Source organism: Maniola jurtina, chromosome 17 (assembly GCF_905333055.1).
Source record: "Maniola jurtina chromosome 17, ilManJurt1.1, whole genome shotgun sequence".
NCBI lineage: Eukaryota > Metazoa > Arthropoda > Insecta > Lepidoptera > Nymphalidae > Maniola > Maniola jurtina.
Window position 1 is genome coordinate 12,225,482 of NC_060045.1, and position 21,578 is coordinate 12,247,059.

The following is a 21,578-nucleotide window of genomic DNA, read 5'->3' on the forward strand; positions in this document are numbered from 1 at the left end:
TCAGACCGCGAGCAAGTTTGATTGATAACTTGCAATTTTCATTGTCAGTTAATTTCCATGTTCAAGTACATCCTGTAAGTACCTATAGGTACTCCAGAAGGCTATATTTGGCGGTATTGCGCCACCTTAGCAATCACTCAACGTGTAATCGCGGTATTATACTGTGCGTGGAACTACAAAGGGAATCACTTAGGCGTCGAGCGTTTATTAAGATATAAATAGAATTGCTAGTAGGATGGGCATGAAGGAAGTTTAGGTAAAGAACTTAGGTCTTAGGTCTTAGAGATTACCTACAATCTACTACAATGATGCCCGCGTCTTCGTCCGCATAAATATAGGTAGCTTTCTTAAAAATTCCGTGGAAACTCTTTGACTTTCCGAGATAAAACGTGTTCACTAATTACCATATTGTAGATGCGAAAATGTGTTTGTTTGTTGGTTATTGGTTTGTCCTTCAATCACGTCGCAACAGAGCAACGGATCGACGTGATTTTTTGCATGGATATAGGTATGTACTTAAAGACCTAGAGAGTGACGAGCTGCTTTTTATCCCGGGAAATCAAAAAGTTCCCATGGGATGTTTAAAAAACCACCAACCTGTGGGTTTCAGTCAGAGAAATATAAGTAATACCTACTTAGTTAGCTCCATTCCAAACTGCCATTATTAATTTTGAAGACGGGTCTTTTGAAATAAGTTAAATAAACTGACTTAAAACCTTTTATACGAAACTCTTTCTATTCAAACTATAATATAAAATTTTTGCGAAAGTAATTTATCATTATGGGACTTTTTTCCTCATCTAGAACTTCGCGAGGTCTAAAATGTCGTAAATGAATGAAAAAATATTTATTTCGCGAAGTAGGTATGTCTCCCGGCCTCCAGGTGGTTGTATAATAAATCAAGCCTAAACACTCAAAACGAGTCAAATCTACCGCGGGACAAATTATAATGAATACATTTTTCCTGGCATTTTTTGTTTGGCCTAAGTAATAATCGGATGCGAAGCGATTAAAATCTTAACTTTACCACCGATTAATTCTCTAATGACAAAGTTACGTGGAAGCAATCTGCTTTTAGTTGCCCACGAGAGTAGTGGGGCTAAAATAAAATTGTAACTTTTTATAATTTGAAAAGGAATTTCTTGCCGGTTCTTCTCAATAACATCTAGTTTCCGAAGCTGAGGTAGAGCACCAGATGAAACATAAGAGAACGCTATCATCATCATCATCATCATCATCAGCCTGTGGATGTCCACTGTTGGACATAGGCCTTCCCTAAAGAGCGCTACCACACCCGGTCCTCAGCCTTCCTCATCCAGCCACCTCCCGCCAGCCACTTTATATCGTCGGTCCATCGTGCTGGAGGGCGTCCCACAATACGCTTGCTTAAACGCGGTCTCCATTCAAGAACTTTCCGGCTCCAACGGCCATCGCCTCTACGACAGGCATGGCCTGTCCACTGCCACTTCAGCTTGCTAACAGTTTGGGCTATGTCAGTGACCTTGGTTCTCCTGCGGATCTCCTCATTTCGGATCTAGAACACTATATAGAGAACACTGTATAGTTGTCATTTTCGGTCACACACTCCACTTTCAGTACGGCCTTTGTCATCCATCTGCTTCAACATTTTTTTCTCACAGAACTTGGTCTATGGTTCTATGTATAGACTGAGCTTAATTAAGTGATCTAAAGTAACTCGTGCCGTAAGCTTATAATGTAAGCTTATAAGGTTGAGGGCGAAACGGAAACTGATTGATCTTCCATTACATTACTCTTCGTACCCCAATTTTGTGAAATTGAAAGCTTGAGATTAGTTTACATTTTATAACTCCCTTCATATTAACATGATCAAACTGGAAACCAAAATATAAATTCACATGTGTTTGACTGCGTCCTTGGCGCAGTGGTTAGTGCTGTGGTAGGTCCCGGGTTCGATTCCTGGCAGGGTTTGGAATTTTATCATTTCTAAATTTCTGGTCTGGTCTGGTGAGACTTGTCTGGTCTGGTCTGGTGAGGTGGCTTCAGCCGTGGCCACCAGAACGGCAAAGCCGTGCCGCCAAGCGATTTAGCGTTCCGGTACGATGCCGTGTAGAACCCAAAGGAGTATGGGCTTAATGAAAACTACCATACACCTTTCAGGTAAGCTCTCTTCCATGTTAGACTTTATCATCACTTACCACCAGGTGAGATTGCAGTCAAGGGCTAACTTGTATCTAAATGAAAAACCCTTTCCCAGAATAGAATCTAGGATCTCTCACTTGTGGCTACAATGAACCGCTGTGCCGGGAGGTAGTCAAAAGGTCAATATAAGAAACCTGTCCGTCGCATTGTTTATTTAGCATCTATTGATTGCATGCCAAGTTCCGACTACGCGTCGCCTCATCGTATTGTGCATTGTCTGTGCATCTCGGTATTTATAATAACATAAAGGCCATTCAGATTGATAGGTACCTACTACATCAGGGTTGCTTATCACACAGTTATGACCATTAGGTACCAAAGGTATTACCATTAGGGACCATTACTTTGACTTAAGTTTGCTTAAACTTTGTTTTCTACATATGAAACCTAGCTTCTTTGACCTTCGTTAAGTGGTCCCATGTAAGCCGATTGCCAGCGTACAACCAAATTACCTCTATAAAAGGAAACGTTAAAATAAGCCCGGGTGTAAAAGTGGGAATCAGTTTTGGGTGCAATTTTATGTATCACTTAAAACTTTATGACCACTCGAGTACGAGAAATGAATGAATAAACTTCACTAGTTATTGCTGACAATTTCCTTTGTTTTATTAGGATTTTGGTTTCATCATGACCTCATAACCATGCCATCGTCAACTCACTATAATAGAGCACGGGTCTATTCTCAGAGTGAGAAGGGCCTTTGGTCTTAGTCCACCACGCTGGTCAAGTGCGGATTGGCAGACTTTATATACCTTTTTTTTTAAAGAATATTAGCCATGCTAATACTCACCTTTCCCCTCCAATGAAGCGTAAGGCTTGTGCCGGGAGTGGGTACGACAATAGTGCAACGGGTGGGGTTTGATCCGCCGACCTTTCGGAATTCAGTCCGCTCCTCAACCGTTGAGCTATCGAGGCTTTGACAACATTATGGAGAACTCTCAGGCATGCAAGTTTCCTTACGATGCTTTCCTTCACCGTTAAAGCTAGTACTATTTAACTACTTAAAACGCACGTAACTCCGAAAAGTTAGAGGTGCGTGCCCGGGATAGAATCCCCGACCTTCGATTAGGAGGCGGACGTCTTACCACTAGGCTATTCAAATTGCTCTTGCTGGGAATCGAACCCTGGACCTTCCACTTTTAAGACCACGGCGCATGAGAAGTCATCAAAATTAAAAAGTTATGTAGATATAATGCACTTTTTAGTATCGAATCTTGTTGCCAACGTCTGAAAGTAGATCTTTGATCTGTTACAATTACTATTATGTAAGCTTAGTTCTTATACTCATGATACTTGTAGTTTGTACATTGTTTGTACGGTGAACTGTTCATTCATTCGTCTTGGTCGATATTAGTGCCATGGCCAGGGCCTGCTAAATATATTCTGTTCATTATATGAACTGTAGCTGTGTAATTAGTATATCATACTGTACATGTTTACCTCTCGTATATTCATTTGTCATTGAATTCTTTCGTACAGGGTTTGGAGAAAAGTAGGTATTATATACAAAGTTCCGTTTACGCTTGTTTTACGACAGCCAAATAAGCTTGGGGCTGTGTGTGCTGGAGTGGAGCGTATCTATCGCAGTATAGTACGACCTTTAACACGCTGGAGCGGCTGGATCGTGTAGTGTCAGTGTAATCTTAAAACTTGGACATAATAGTTATAATACTTGAATGATGTCACAATTTTCTGACAGACTAGCTGATGCCCACAACTTCGTTCGCGTGGATGTAAGTTTTTTAAAAATTCCGTGGGAACTCTTAGATTTTCCGGGATAAAAAGTAGCCTACGTGCTAATCCAGAGTATAATCTATCTCCATTCTAAATTTCAGCCCAATCCGTCCAGTAGTTTTTGCGTGAAGAAGTAACAAACATACACACACACACACACACATACAAACTTTCGCCTTTATAATATTAGTGTGATAGTGTGATATAATTGGCTAGTTAAAAGTTTTACAACGACTGTTCTATGTATGGAAAAGTAATTGTATGATATGAGATTGCAGACAAAAATCGTAACTTTGGCTTAATTGCCCTGCACCACTATCTAGTCTATTTATTCTATTTATTGGCTATCTGTCTTCCTGTGCCGTGTAATAGAAAAATCCGCAGTGATATATTCGGCAAATCGTCGTAATATCAGCAATGTTTCCCGCTTTATGGCTCCGTTTCGATGTTTGTTTTCAATCAGCGTGGTAGCATTGCATTTTGTGTTTTTTATGATTTTTTATACCGGGTTTTATCGCGGAAAAATGTTTGGATATGCGGTTTTATGGGCAGAGAGATGTTATAGGTACTAGAGCGCACAAAGTCCAGCTCAATATTTAGACATGGGGCAAACTGAAAACCAACTTTGGGCATTTTTGTCCAATGCTTGTTAGTTGCTCTTCTATCAATTCAATATTATAGTCTACTAGCTGATATCCGCGACTTCGTTCGCGTGGATGTAGGTTTTTAAAATTCCCGTGGGAACTCTTTGATTTTCCGGGATAAAAAGTAGCCTATGTGCTAATCCAGGGTATAATCTATCTCCATTCTAAATTTCAGCCCAATCCGTCCAGTAGTTTTTGCGTGAAGGAGTAACAAACATACACACACACACACACGCACACACACACACACACACATACAAACTTTCTCCTTTATAATATTAGTGTGATACGATTATCCACTAAAATTGTTAAAAGAAAAACGGGTGATTATAATTTAGTGAAATGTATAAAACCATGTTTCCATTACGCAAGTGACTTGCAAGCAAGTTGCATGCAGCTTGAATAGTGGAAACGTAAACCTGCATGTCAGTAGCAGCTTATGTAAGTAAATCTATAGTATCATTTTTTGACGTCGGCTCTATGAGATTTGATGCTCTATGATCGAACTCAATGATTTTTCGTTTTATCGCGGAAAAATGTTTGGCTATATGCGGGTTCAGAGGTATTCGCGGTATCTCATCTCAGCTATGTCAGATATTATTTTGTAATGGATTGAAAAAATGATAATAAAATATTGATATTTATTTACTTGGCTTTATTCCATGTAGAGCTCAATCCAAAAGCAAAAGCAGGGCTGTGTGTTTGTTTAACCTCTGCACTGTTTGTATGTCCATTCCTAGTTCCTATGTCCGGTCATAACTACTCAACGGTTCAACAGATTTTGATAAATGATACCTACGTTATTAACTCATAATGATGAATGAGTCTTGAACCTTGATGCCGCAATGCCACTAGATACATAAAATTCTCAAAAAATCAAAATAGTGGATGTTGTGTGGTCTGAAAAAGATGAAGTGCAAACCGCGGTTTATCAGATTTTTTAAAAACATGTTCATTTGTGAGAGAAACATATTTGTCATTTTCGTTTTCAACGAGTTTTAGAGAGCACGGTCGTCGATCTTGGTTCTAATTAGTAGCATGTGATAATAAAGTCGTTATATTACAGCGATAATAACCGAGTGGTTTTTCCATCACCGTTAAAGCAATCGATATTTGATTGCTTAAGAGGGGTCTCTCCGTCGCTCGCTCCATACAAACGTAGTTCGTCTCTCATTGGAATACTAACCAATCATACTCAATGGAATTTTGTAGAAACGTTTCGGGAACTAATATCTATGCCTGGGGTTTTCCAGATTTCCGTTAAAATATTCGGTTTCAAAGTTACGCGGTCTTAAAATTCACACACAAAGCTTGGAGCCCCTGTAATTTAAAACTGCATATTATTAGAAAAATCTAAAACACCACAGGCACAGATATTAGTTTCTAGAATATGTCTGCAAAATTTCATAGACTTTGGTTGCTTAATATTCAAATGAAATTGAGACTACGATTGTATGGAGTAAGTGACGGAGAGAGTCCTGTTAAAACACACATAACTCCGATAAGTCAGGTGCATGCCCGGGAACGAACTCCAAACCTCCCGACTAGAAAGCCGCCATCTTGAGAGAGATAGTAAAACGTAGTAAATTGGTTCATAATGTGTATATGTAAATAAGATGCAAATTGCTAACCATATAACGTAATTAGGCAAGGAGTATTTAAACATGCGTAAACCCTTCTGAATCGGGTCCGACAATTGAATGACGGAGCTGGGTCGTTCCTTAATTCAACCAGAATACAAAGTGCCTACATGAAGATGCCGAATATATATATGTATGTCACCGTGAAATTGTAAATACCGTTAAATTATAATCAGAATCAATCTCGTGAGATTGTAAACTGTCGAAAGATTGTTAACCTCTCTATTTGTGAGATCTATATGTTGCAGCGAAATGGCATAAACTGGGAGTTGGCCAATGGCTAACTCCCGGGAGATGTTAAAACGATAACTCAATTAGACCATTTCACTAAACAAATCTAGTGATATCATAAAATACATACAGAATAGATAGCATCGTTTATGAAATGTAACGCCAGACTGAACAAACCGACTGTCTTCTTCACGAAAGAAGGAGGGCGGCAAAATCTAAAGTTTGATTAGGTTAGATTTGAACAGAAACAACCATGTGCACTTAGGCTTAATTAAGTAACATTATCAGGTGTTTCACTATTCATGATATTACTAGATTTGTTAGGTAAAATGGTCTAATTGAGTTATCGTTTAACATCTCTCGGCTTATGCCATTACGCTGCGACATATACCTACGAGTAGATCTCACAATAGAGAGGTTCACAATCTTTCGACAGTTTACAATTTCACGGGATTGATTCTGTTAGATTGTAATTTAACGGTATTTACAATTTCACGGTGGCATATATTACATTGGGATTAAACATCGAGAGATTAAAGATAAGTATGTTCTGACTTATAAGTGGGAAGTCCCGGGTTCGATTGCCGGTAGGGGAAACTTGGAAATTAAAAAAACTCTATTGTAGTTTCCACGCGAAGAATTCAAGTCTGACACAAGTGTAAATTAAAAATTTTCAACACCCCCGACAAATCATTTTCAAATAAATAATTATGTATATCTAGGCAACGTCCATCTTGACAGCTTGACATTTGTCAATTGGCACTTGAATATTATGAACCTAAGGGTTATCTAACCTTCTTTTCTACAAGTAAAACTAGAAAATAGCTGATAACTTTTAAACGGCTGAACCATTTTTTTTGGATTATAGCTAAGAACACTCTCGATCAAGCCACCTTTCAAAACAAAAAAAAAGTAAATAAAAATCGGTTCATTCGTTTAGGCGCTACGATGCCACAGACAGATACACAGATACACAGATACACACGTCAAACTTATAACACCCCTCTTTTTGGGTCGGGGGTTAAAAAGAATACTAATCGAATGGAACCTAGGTATATCTAATACTCTTACGCAAGATGATTTTGTGAAATGCGGATTGCGGTCATCTCGCTTAATTCCACAACAAAGGGCTGGTGCGAAAGGGACGACAATAGGACTTGTATCCTAATATGTAGAACATCGTGAGTAATAAAGGAGCAAATATCTGTGGCAATGGACGCATCCTGTGGGACGTTACATGAGTGTTCCAATCTACCGTCTTGTGATTGGTTTGGTCCAAGATCAAGGATACAGCGGGGCAAAGACATTTGTACCACTTGGATTTCTGATGAGTAATTCAACCACCCATAAAACCAGTTGATCGATTAAGAAATAGAAAGTTCTTTTGCTTAATCAAGAGAATCTACTGCTGGTTCAGAATGCCCTTCCTACCGAGAAAAGCTAGCAAGAAACTCGGTGGTTGCTCTTTTTCAAACAAAACTGTATCAATCATTGTTGAAGTTATGGTATTTTTACTGGATCAATGCATTTTAGTTTTAGCCAATAGCGAGATACGATAGATAATAAATGAGTTTTCATTTAAAAAAAAATATGTCTGTTGCAAAGAAACTTGTGCCTTGTGCCACCCTAGGCCCCTCTTTCGCAGTTTACGGTTTGTTCAATCTAAAACTTAAAAGCCTGTAAACATCAGTGTGTTTTCTCATAAATAAATCTCCATTTTGTCGCTTATCAAATTTTTCACCGTCAAAGTGTTCGTCAACAAAAATTGTACCGACGAGCGACAGGATTAAGCTGGGGATACACGAAGAGGCCAAACTCAAGGCCGAGTTTGGTCTTATCGGGCATACTTGTACATGATGCAACAGTCTCATCAGTTCATTTTGTACGTTAAATGGCCAAGTCATCCATCCTTATTTTTACCAAGAGGGTTTGTAGAATCAGAGATTGTAAGTAGATTTTTTTTGTTATTTATTGTTATAAATGTGATACAGTCAAGAGTGCTTAGGAGCTATTTACATTGGACTTGGGATAGGTCCCATGGGCAGCACAAATCGAAGCTCAGCTAGGGGCTTGGCTCTACTAGAGACCTCGTAACTTTCTGACAGTGAAAGCATTACGAACTTGTGAGTCTTCTCAATCGAATTTACATAAAATGTTTTGAAATGTTTTTGGTGGGTTTCATTTTGCGGATCTACAATATCGTCGGTCCGTTTGGCGCGTCAGTCTTTAGGCCGATTCAAATGGCAGGTTCGATTCCCGCCAAGTATTGGAAAATTGGTTGGGAATTTATATTTTCTAAATTGTCTCTGGTCTGGTCGGTAAGAGGCTTCGGCCGTGGTAAGTTACCACCCTACCGACAAACCGTGCTGCCAAGCGATTTAGCGTTTAGGTACGACGCCGCATAGAAAGCGATCAGAGATACCTATGGGTTTAATAAAACTGTCATACTCCTTTCAGATTACTCCGCTTCTATCTTAGATTGCATCACCACTTACTGCCAAGTGAGATCGCAGCTAAGAGCTAACTTGTATCAGAATAAACTTAAAAAATTAAGACCTGGAAAGTAGCATTTAGGTAACTTTTTATCCCGGAAAATTAAAGAATTCCCACGGAATTTTTCAAAACCAAATCCACGCAGACCAAGTCTCGGGCTTTAACTAGTGCAAAATATTACTGTCCGTGTATGTCAGGCTTTAGACCGACCTTGGCGACGCTTCAGTAATTTTAAATGCGCTTATAAAAGCTTTCATGTCTAACCTCCTTTGATACATACTTTACCTTTTAAAATTAGAGCTAAGCGTATAGGTAAGATATAAAACTTAGAGCAAGAGCTGTACTTTGACAGCCTTAGAGTTGCTAGCTGGTAACTAGCCACGGCCGAAGCCTCCCATCACACTGACCAGACCAGAGAAAATTTAGATATTACAAATTGCCCCGACCGGGAATCGAACCCGGGGCCTCCCACTTATAAGACCATACCGCTCACCACTACGCCATATGCTCCATCTAGATTTTCCAAGTCTATGTGTACTTTTTTCTACAACTTCGAAGTACGAGAAAAAGTAAAAGGGTTTAGTCTTCTTCATGACTGCAATTATTACTCTAGTTCCTTATTAGGGTTCCGTACCCGAAGGGTGCCAATGGGACCCTATTACTAAGCCTCCGTTGTCCATCCATCTGCCCGTCTGTCTGCCTGTCTTATAACACCCCTCTTTTTGGGTCGGGGGTTAATAAAAAAATCAAAATGTAAATTAAAAAGTACATAATGTTGTACGATTACACGGAACCCTTTGTGTTCGAGTCCGTTTCGCACTTAACCGGTTTCGCGATATCATGAAAATTCTTCTTTCATTAAATGTGTATTTACCTTGTATTTATCAAAGAAGCTTTCAGTGAAAAATTACATTTTTCACAACCAGTTTATTTGCAAAACTCTCTATTTATCCTGTAGGAGAAAGGACACTTTAGATGTAATGCTTAGTACACACAGTGAAAAGAAATATTAATTTGTTTTCAAAATTATTGACACTAATATTATAAAATAAATACGAAAGTGTGTCTGTCTCTTACACCTTTTCTCTCGCGCACAAAAGGGTGTTACCTGTACATTCTGACACAGATTTTTATTTATTTTTATGCATAATAGTTTTTGATTTATCGTGCAAAATGTCGAAGAGAATACTCGAGTACGGGACCCTCGGTGCACCAGTCTGACTTGGCCGGTTCAAATCAAAGCGAAAGGGGATTATTAAAAATCCTAAATCCATGCGAATGAAGTCGCGGGCAGCATCTAGTACTATATAAATTGTGATTGAAATAGCATGCTTTTAATATTGACTAAACGACCATGGAGAACACTCTTAAGTTGATCATTATTATTAGACAAGAATAACTAACTTATGGTCACGATTTTGGCGCGGTACCTATTTCGTGAAGGGTACCATATTTCCAAGTCTTAAAAAAAAAGATAGAAAGAAAGCTGATACATGAGAATATAAAAGTTAGCTCCACACGATCGAAGTTAAAGTGAGTTAAGATAAATTGACTGCCTCTCTACCGTATCTCCCCGTTAATGTGCACTTAGCTTAATGCCTCGACCGATTCAAGATTCTTTTCCGTAATTAAAAAAACCGGTCAAGTGCGGTTCTGGCGTCACTGTTTTAGGGTTCCGTACATAATTTATGAACGTCATATTTGTGGTGTATGAAATATTTCTTTTCCGAGCTAGAGCATCGCAATGAACCGTGAAAGAAAACCCCAAAAAAATGTTCGTTTGTTTTGGTCACAGCTCACAAATTATTTTATAAATCGTTGTTTTCAGTATTTGTTGTTTAAATACAGTATAATATGGTACATAATATCATATCCCTAACTAGTTTAGTTTTTGAGATAGCCCTCGTCACAAGCATGGTCTAAAACTGTCAATTTGACGATCCCCCAATTTGTTATTTTGAATATAAAAAACAAAATAAAAAATATATTCGTACTCTAATTAATGAGTTGTAATCTATCACACATACTAGGGTAATAAAAAAATTAGTCGGCTCGTTTTTCATTAATGGGAGCCCCCCTGACAAATAATTTAGTTGAATTTCTAATTCAATACTTTGTTTGTTACTCATTTAGTCTACGAGATAGAGACCTGCGACACGCAGACAGACAGACAGACAGCAGAGTTACATTAATAGGCCGTTTTTACCCTTTGAGGTACGGAACCCCAAAAATACTTCACGGAATTTAATTTCATAGACGACGTGCTAATGAACAATTCCACCCCTTTTAAAATTATTGAATTCTTTTTCTGTATTCGTTTTGTTGTGATAATGTTATGGAAGAAATGGTTTTTACTTCTTTACACTCGGGATATTATTATCTTAGTTACCGTTTATTAATACTAAGTGCGACGGATTTTAGGGTTCCGTAGTCAACAAGGAACCCTTATAGTTTCATCCAGTTCGTCTGTCCATCTGTCTGTCTATCACAGCCATTTTAATAATAAACTAAACAAATGCAAGCAACACTGGAAAATATAATATTGAAACTATAACTGCTACACAGAGGCATATATTTTATGAAAAAAAAGTTAGGGTAGGTAGTTAGGTACATTCTGAAAATGAAAAAGTGCGAGTTAAAAAAAAATTTACTTCCCTCTCGAATGATAGCACCTTGTTAAAAGGGCATTTTAAAGTCATTATGAAGTTTCTTGAACAGTTTTTAGAAAAAAACGCAAATTGCCTAGTCACTCTAACAGTCAAACTGCAATATAGCAAAGCGCTATGCAAAAAACAAAAAGATTTTTTTCGCCTAGATATGTATTTATTTATTATTACAATTTATATTTTGTGTTATTAGATATCGGTTCTACAAAATTATGTAAGATGTAATTTTGTCGAAATTTTTGACATTTCCAAAATTAGCACCAGTGTCGCCATATCATATTACAGTTAACGGTGACTAAACAAACCACAGAATGGTTTACTTTTAGCCACAAATTGAGATAAACGGCTAAACCTCAGTTAAAATTATAACTATTATGCGGTAGACAACTAGGTGTTAGCCAAGGTTATCAAACCTTTACCACTTTACTACGAATAATATGTAACTATATATGCATGGACGTGGGATAAAATACCTATAGGATGCAAGCTAGCTCTGAATAATACAAATTTTGGCTAAGAAGATGGGCCCTGAAAAGGACTTTGGCTAATATTAATAAAGATTATTGTAAATAAATCAAAAAAATTGCGCTCGATTCGCTCGCGCTTTTATTGTACGTCAGTTGATACCCGAAACTTTGCCGGCATGGGTTGACGTTTTTGAAAATTCCCTGCGAACTCTATGTTTTTCCGGGATAAGATACATGAGAAAAGTAGAGTGAGGTGTTTTTAACACAAAATTTTGTTATGGCTGAGCTCGTTTAACTTTCGCTTTTTTATGTGTAAAAAGAAAATTGCGCTCGCGCTCCTATTTCTTATTGTATTCTGTCTTGCTGTCAAATTGAAATGTAAAATTCCACTAATGTTAAGTCGAGTAAAAGTTTTTTCGGTTTTTGAAAGACTCGGTTAAAACCCGGATATATCCGGGTATGTGTCCCATTTTTGCAAGTCCTTATAATATTATGCACATAATAATGCACAGTTATGATTATTATTGACTGAGTTGCCATGGCCCATGCGCAGTCAATGGTTAGCGGTGTCAATGTAAGCGGTACAAGATCAACAAGTTGTCAAACCAGTCGGGCGACTTATTGTGCAATCACTTCTTATCTTCCATAACAACCAGTTGGTCTAATCGGATGGTTACTTACGCTGGCTATACACGATCAAGTTAAATCCGTCAACTTTGCAGGGGACTTGAAGCGGGCAGTTCTTGCTCGTAGGTTGAAATCTATAGAGCGCACTTTGACTTCGCTTAAACTTAAGAGGGGTCTCTCCGTCACTCGCTTCATAAAAACGTAGTTCCAATTTCATTTGAATATTAAGCAACCAAAGTCCATGAAATTTTGCAGACATATTCTAGAAACTAAGATATTAGTTTCTAGAATCTTAACTATCAATTCCGATGTAAGTATCATTTCATGTCACCCCAAGCCTAATATTTGATAGTCATCGCTTCAGAATCAAAACCGAGTTTCCCTACTCTATTTCACTCTGGTATGGCTATCAATTGCCTGGACGCCGCTTCAAGTCTGCTGCAAAATTGACGGTAAACTTGATCGTGTATAGCCAGCTTTAAATTTTTAAAATCTTTTTAGTGTGAATTGCTCGTATGGTGTCATTCTGTTGAAATTAGTATCCACCCACTAGTTCAATATTATAAAGACCTAGTGCATTGTTGTACTGTACTAAATTGAGGAAGTGCCATATATAGTGAGACTACTTGGATTGAAGCAACAAACATTGTATTGTATTTGTATTTTCGTACAACTCATAATTAAGTATATAGGACGCCCACGAATACCTATTGAATTTGAACACCTGCGTCTCACAGTAATAGAAAATCCACGGCTATTATACTTTTAATGAGGCTTAGTACATAATTTAATTTACTAGTAGACTGAATCCTAAGCTAATTATTTGTTTGTTGTATTACATAAACAACGAAAAGTTTATTTTTCCACAAATAAAGATACTGTATCTAAGTATTTCTTATTTCTTTTGGTTTTTAGAATTTTTGTACAGTCCCTTCCGTCTTGCTTGATTATTTTTTTAATGAAAAAGAGATTAGATCCGTACTAATACAAGACGTGCCCACTTGAAGATATTAGAAATAAGGTAGGTACTGCTATTGAAAATAATTACTATTGGTATTTGGTATACCTACATAGTAAATGAATGAATTGTTGTTCTTAAGAAATATTGGGAGAAAAATATTGCTTCCCGAATAGCACCTACCTAATTATTTATTTTGACTAAGCCGATACCTTATTTATATTACCTGTATTTTATGAATTAAAGAATAAACTTTTATTGTACGTACACCGCTAAACAAAAATGATGCCTAAAAATAAATCTATAGAGTTTAGTAGAGAGTTAAAATTTGGAAGTAGGTACTAGGACTAGGATGACGCACATGGCTTCACTCGCGTCAAATTAGTTTTTAAAAAATGTCCTGCGTCTCTTTAATTTTCCAGAATAAAAAAGTAGGCTACAAGATGCAAGCTATCTTTGCTCTTTTTGTCGAAACCGGTTAAATGGTTAAACTGAGATGCAACCTACCTTCGTGCCTTTCATCTAAAACAGTTAAATGGATGGTTTGTGAAAATGTCGGAACACATTTCTAGATTTTAGCTTTATAAAGCCTAACTAGATATTTTGAGTTTGTCTGGCGGATGGCGGTAATGGACACCGCATTAAAGCCAGTAAAAGCTGTTTCGGAGTCTAAATTTCAAATGATTGGAAGGAGCGACCATTCCAAACAGCAAACAAATCCATTAGGCGAACTATCGGTGCGTGAAAATGAAATTAGGAACAGGCAAGTCTGATCAAAGCCTAAAATTTTGAATTTGTGCTCTGTTTGTTCCAAAGAAAATACGCGTTATGTGGGAATCGCTTGCACGTCTAAAAATAGTTTCAATAATCTGTTAAATAAGTTTAAACTTTGTCAATAAAAAGTGTAAAATAATACGATGTCTTAGTCACAGAAATCTCATATTTTGTTGTTTTTATTGGATGGAGAAAAAAAATTAGATCAACAAATGTTCTCAAAGGTGTGTGAAGTTTGCCATCTGCACTGGGTGGGCGCGGCGTGGCAGTTTTTTTTTTTTGACGTGTCAACGTCTTATAATTCGATAGAGCCGGCTGCACGCACGAAAATACATGACTCATGCGGCGTTACCTCGCTCTGAGGCGTTCCATGTAAGGCTTGAAGTGCAAGCAAGAGCGCGGAACGAGCGACAAAGAAGCACAATCGGCCTTTGTTGTCACGTTCAACTATCGTCAGTAAACCGACTTTACAGACAACCAATTTTTTTTGAAAAACTAAGGCTTGACTGCTATCACGCCATAGGTGATGACTGATGATGCAGCTAAAAGTGGAGCGCGCTTGCCTTGCATTGAAGATGTCTAGTCACTCTTCTTTTTGAGACCCTTGCTCCATGATGGTCCATTTTACAGATTTTATACGACATACCTAGGTACATATTGTAATTGTTATGTATTTTATGGACTGGTCTGAAATTACAATAATCAATGTACTAATTAAAATATTTTATTGTTGCAGGTAAATACACTCATTCTGATAATGGCGACCGACGAAAATAATATATTCTGTGGTAATAATACATTTCGCAAAACACTTGGAAACAATTCAACAGTTTATTTTTTAAATTCGTTCACCTGGATTTACGAGTTTAAAATGACATGCCCTGATTGCTCTGTCGAGGTTTTAAATGGAAATACATTTTTTTTTATTTGCTATAACTGTGTATCCTGAGCAGCGATTTGATTATCTACAAGATTTATATTAAGTGCTTCAAATGAGGACTGAAAAATCCTTATTTCAAATCAGTCAAATAAAAATTATTGCTTCGGTGTTTCGGTCGCGTCTATAGGCGTACAGTTTGTATTAGGTATATACTTAAGTATAAAGCTCGCGAGTTATTCGCTAGGAGTGATTAATTATTATTATTTTCAGCATTATTGTAAGCCCATCAAGTCAATAAAACCAAATTCTGCCCACTAATCGGTCCACTAGATTCATAGCAAATTGCCTGTGACAAATGATCATCGGACATGAAAAATTTTACGAATGCCGTGTTAAAAAAATTGGCCTGGGACCCAAGAAGGTTTTTCATCATACCTATTCGAAAAACTAAAATTGGCATAGCGAGAACAAAATTCTAATTTCTCCTCTACTCACTACGTTCTGAATTCAAAATAACGCACTCGAGGAACAAAATATTACTTTGGCCCTTTGGAAAACAAATAACTATTGTTGGGTACGACTCTGGGCTTATTGTCATCGCTCATTAATATATTATTATATATCACGAATATATAGGTACCTAGTGATAGTAATATGGGTGGTAATAAAAGCGAAAGTGTATCTGTCTGTCTGTTTTGACAGCTATATTTTTTGTCCCGAAAAATCAAAGAGTTAAAAAAAACCTAAATCGACGTGAACGAAGACGCAGGCATGATTTAGAAACTAGAATAGCAGAGAATAGTCGTAGCAAGAATAAAGAAAGATTACAGAGTCTGTCTCTACATTGTAGCTATTAATATAAAGCGATGTAAGTCCCCATCGTACATAATGGAGGCAGAAAAAGCAATTTGCCCCGGAATCTCATTCGCACAATCAAAGAGATAAACCCACTAACACTAACCGAGTCGTAAAATATTAATAGGAGAGTATCAAAAGGCTGTACATTCCGTATTGGTCCCTCAGGTGGTATAGATTCGCGGATGTTCCAATGTTTTCGAAAAGTAGGTAGGTATCTAATGCTATTTCATTATATTAGTTCTCTCCACTAAACATTTGCCTATTGTTACTATCATAGGGTTAGGTACCCTACAAAAAAACGTAAGTAGTTTCTAGTATTAAATACTAGCTGACGCCCGCGACTTCGTCCGCGTGGGTTTAGATATTTCAAAATCCCGTGGGAACTCTTTGATTTACCGGGATAAAAAGTAGCCTATATGCTAATCCAGGGTATAATCTATCCCCGTTCTAAATTTCAGCTCAATCCGTCCAGTAGTTTTTCGTGAAGGAGTAACAAACATACACACACACACACACACACATACAAACTTTCGCCTTTATAATATTAGTGTGATTGTACACAGGTTCTGAAAAGTAATACCTGCGTCTGTAGTTTTCCAGATATCTGTAAAAAATTTGTAGTTTTAAAGTAACACTGGCTTAAATATTTGTAAGTTAATGTTTGAGCCCATGAAACTTTGAAACTACTAGATTGTTACGGAAATTTGTTAAACTACAGGCATAGATATTTTTTTCTGGAACGTGTCCTAGTATTATTGAGTTTGATTGGGAACTAACCTACGTTTGTATGAAAATAGTTGGAAAGCGCGCTAGCGTTCTTTCTCTTACTAGAATTTAGAAAGGACCAAAATGGGAATTAGACGAGAGATACATCGTTTAACAGGGAGTGGGTAGGTACAGTCCAGGGAGTAGGTAGGTACATCTTTTAATTTGTTTATTAAAGTGCAAATTAATCTTTTAAATTGCTCCTTAAAGTAATTATCTCACTCGGCCCCATTAACGCCGCTTCCCCTACTTAGGGGCTGTAGCGTTTCATTTTTCGGTTATACGGCCCAGGCCTGCCAACTGCAAAAAAGTAATTTCCGGGATTTTGTAGTTCGATATCCGGGGCGGGACAGATTGTAATTCATATAGGAAGGTAGGCACTTCATTTTTATTACTTTGAGTTGTTTTTAGGGTTCCGTACCTCAAAAGGAAAAACGGAACCCTTATAGGATCACTTTGTTGTCTGTATGTCAGTCCGTCCGTCGGTCCGTTTGTCTGTCGGTCGGTTCGTCCGTCCGTTAGTCCGTCGTGTCTGTCAAGAAACCTATAGGGTACTTCCCGTTGACCTAGAATCATGAAATTTGGCATGTAGGTAGGTCTTATAGCACAAGTACATGAATAAATCTAAAAACCGCGAATTTGTGGTCACATCATTTAAAAAAAAATTAAAATATGTTTTAAATTTTCAAAATAAGATAACTATGCCAAGTGGGGTATCATATGAAAGGGCTTTACTTTCCAAAATCGGAACCACTCAAAAAAATCCAAGATGTTTTCCATTCCCAAATGTGGATTCCTTTTATTATTAAAAAAATGGAGGATGATGGAGCATAATATTTGAAAGTTTCCGTAATGCGACGTTTCCACGCTGTTTAATGGCGAGTATTCTTCAGAAAGCCTCTGATATAAACAAATTGTTCGCGAGACGTAAATACCCTGTCACGCTGCAGAAATGTTGGATGACTACCTTTTTCTTCGCGCTGATCAAAGAATTTAAAGCTTTTGTTTCTTTAGAATTATAAAAACGTTATCTTGGAAATATCTCATTTAGAAGAAAAAATTGAGGATATCTCAAATTGGAAATGGAACATAAATGTTAAGTAGTTTATTTAATATTATTTTAAACCAAAGTGTGGAAAAAAATTTGTCGTAAGAAGCAGTCTCAATAAATCAATGGTCAAAGGTCGGAATTAAACCTGAAACATAGACGACTCATACTTACCTGCCTAGTTGCCTACCACTATTCTATCATTCGTCATGATAACATGGTTCATATTCTTTTAAAAAACCAGCCAAGTGCGAGTCAGACTCACACACCGAGGGTTCCGTACTCGGTTAATTTTTCCGACACTTTGCACGATAAATCGAAAGCATAAAAATAAATAACAATCTGTTTTAGAATATACAGGTAAAGCCCATTCATATGATACGCCACTTGGTATAGTTATCTTACTTTGAAAATTGAAACATATTTTTTTTTTAAATGATGTGTGATCACAAATTCGCGGTTTTCAGATTTACTCCTGTACTTGTGTTATAAGACCTATCTACCTGCCAAATTTCATGATTCTAGGTCAACGGGAAGTGGCCTATAGGTTTCTTGACAGACTCGACGGACGGATGGACGGACAGACAGACAGACAACAAAGTGATCCTATAAGGGTTCCGTTTTTCCTTTTGAAGTACGGAACCCTTAAAGTAATTAAGAGCTTGAGTTTTGACATATAACTAAAAACGGCAATCCATACTAATACTTATCATTAAAAATTAAGATTTACTGTTTGTCTATTGCCTTTCACCCGTTAAAAGTACAGAGCTAGCTTGCATCCTCGAGAAAGACATATTATGCTACTTTTTGTTCCGGAAAATAAAAAAGCTTCCACGAGTACTTTAACCGAACACCGAAAAATCGAAATTCATGTGGATAAAAAAAATAGAACCAAGATACTTAAGGTTCGTAATTTAATTCACTTCCCTTTCCGAATTGTTAACACATTTTCAACTTTATGCATGACACACATTAAAAATCAAGTTAACCGTGTCAGTAGGAACGGCAATATAACTCGTAAAGATTTACGAGTACAAGTGACGGACGGCCGGTAAACACAGAATATGAAATGTAACGCGCAGTGCTGCGTTTGCGCAACGTCGCGTGAGGCGGCCGTGCGTTACCCGCATTTGTTAACGATTTACTTAGACACTTGCTGTGGCGCAAGGGACAAACATTCGGATAACCAGGATAAACTTAAACTGACTTACACTACAAGGGTAAACTATATTAATCTAAAAAAAAATGGACGCATACAGGCTTAATAACTTTAGAGTTTGTGTTTAGGGTTCCGTACCAAAATAGTAAAAATAGTAATGTGATTTTCTCCGTCCGTCCACCCGGCCGTCCGCCTGTCATAGTCGATTATTTCAGTGAAATTTGGAATAGTTGTATATTATAGTCGTCCAATATCATTGGTAATCATCAAAAATCGAAAATAATTTTTGTTTTAATTAAAAAAGGGCGGAAAATCCGGAGTTTGAAATTTCAAAGTAAGATAAAATTATACCAAACGGCATATCAAATGAAAAACTTTATCTGTACATTCTAAAACAGAGTTTTATTTATTTCTATGCATAATAGTTTTTGATTTAGCGTGCAAAATGACGAAAAAAAACCCCCTATCTCTCCAACGTTTAAAACTATAAAAGTTTTTTACTACACCATTGGTTTGATTCTGAGTGCAATTTGGAGTAGGTATTTGCAACTTTTTCTTAGCAATGTAATAAGAAATCGACAGAGAAACCTAATTTGATTGAGATCTATAAAAACTTCGTGACTTTAGGTGTCAGTTGTTAGCCTATTGTTTTGATATGTAGAGTGCACTAAAATTTCGAGTATTCGTCTTTTTCTAGCATTATTTAAAAAAAAGATGCAGAATGAGATACTCTAAATTTAGTTAAGAGAAAGACGTCCGATTTGACGCCACTTGCCTGTGGCTTGAACCATTTGCCAAAGAAAGTGTTTCACTCGGTCCGGCAGCGTGCGTGTCGCCGACTGTTTCCGACTCGCGAACGCAGCCTGGTGCAGTTGCATCACTTGTGTCCTATATCTATACTTACCTAAACATACAGTATTTATCGCACTAATATTATAAAGGCGAAAGTATATATCTGTTTGTGTGTGTGTGTGTGTGTGTGTGTATGATTGTAGGGTAAAAACGGAACGGACAGAAAGTGATCCTCACTTTGTTGACTATCTATTAGTCTATCTGTCTGTCTGTCAGTCTATCTGTCTGTCTGTCCGTCTGTCGGGTCTTGAAACCTTTAGGGTACTTCCCGTTGACGTAAAATCATGAAAGGTAGGTAGGTAGGTCTTATAGCACGTTGTTAATGTTGATGATGATGATTATCAACACCAACGTCATCATGATCAAACCATCGTCGGCCCACTACTGAACCCGCGTCTCCTCTCACAATGAAGACGAAGTCGCGCGCGAATCATCTACTTAGTTTGTAATATTATGCTCTCTTGGATACAGGCTTGGATGTTATCCGCAGGGTTCGGTTATAAATTGAACTAGTAATTATTACAGGGTTTAGTAATTACTGTGCCGTAATAATGATCATGTTGCTATCTACACGCATCTTTAGTTAGAGGGTAATACCCCGGAGTGAAATCCGAAATGTCAAAGGTTCAATGAGTATTTATTCGTCCAAGGGTTCAATCTGCACTTTCGGATTTATGGGTGTTTTCAGTAGTTAAATATCACTTGCTTTATCGGTGAAGGAAAACATCGTGAGGAAACCTGCATACCTGAGAGTTCTCCGTAATCTTCTCAAAGGTGTGTGAAGTCTGCCAATCCGCACATGGCCAGCGTGGTAGACTATGGCCTAAACTAAACACTTCTCAATCCGAGAGGAGACCCATTCTCTGTAGTAAGTCTGTGCGATGGGTTGATCACATCATGATTTCAGTGATGATGATATTATGATGAAAAACTGCCATACCGCTTCCAGGTTAGCCCGCTTCCATCTTAGACTGCATCATCACTTACCACCATGTGAGATTGCAGTCAAGAGCTAACTTATATCTGAAAAAAAAAATTTAAAAAGAATATATTGATAAGTATTGATGATATAAATGCAACAACAATTTGGTGATTAAATTTCGAACCGGACCACTGCAATCATTTATTGAAACTGTACCTACAGAATATTGGTCTGGAATAGTTTCGATTTCGGAACACTGCAACTGCATCGAATTTCGGAATAACTACGATTTTCTGTGGATTTGGATTTCCGACGCCGCGCCAGTCTGGTGGTTAGAGCTTTTGCGTTCATACATTTAATATTATTGGATGTTGCGTCGATATTACTTTTGAATAATAAATAAATTTGTGTCATTTTATAGCATAATACACCATGAAATGGCTTTACCATGAATGTTATGAAATTAGTTTAGAACAGTATTGTATTGTTATCTATACTAATTTCCTAAAAAACCGGCCAAGTGCGAGTCAGACTCGCGAACTGAGTGTTCCGTACTCGGGTATTTTTTCCAAAATCTAAAAACATCTTGCGTTCATAATCACCTTTTATGCCATAACTTGGGATTGCAATCTCTGACCTTGACATTACAGATAACAAACAACAAACAAAGACAAACAAT

The 21,578-nt window shown here is 37.4% G+C and overlaps 1 protein-coding gene and 1 long non-coding RNA gene across 3 annotated transcripts in view; one reads left to right on the forward strand and one right to left on the reverse strand.

The window, feature by feature from the left end:
* Nucleotides 1-21,578, forward strand: part of LOC123873701 (Ig-like and fibronectin type-III domain-containing protein 2) — a 144,452-nt gene that overhangs the window by 12,392 nt on the left and 110,482 nt on the right. The gene's annotated exons all lie outside the window — the stretch shown is intronic.
* Nucleotides 2,941-12,576, reverse strand: LOC123873751. The gene is made up of 3 exons (XR_006797741.1): nucleotides 12,567-12,576; nucleotides 6,418-6,421; nucleotides 2,941-3,095 (listed from the first exon to the last, which is right to left on the reverse strand). It is a non-coding gene; the product is annotated as an uncharacterized LOC123873751 (long non-coding RNA).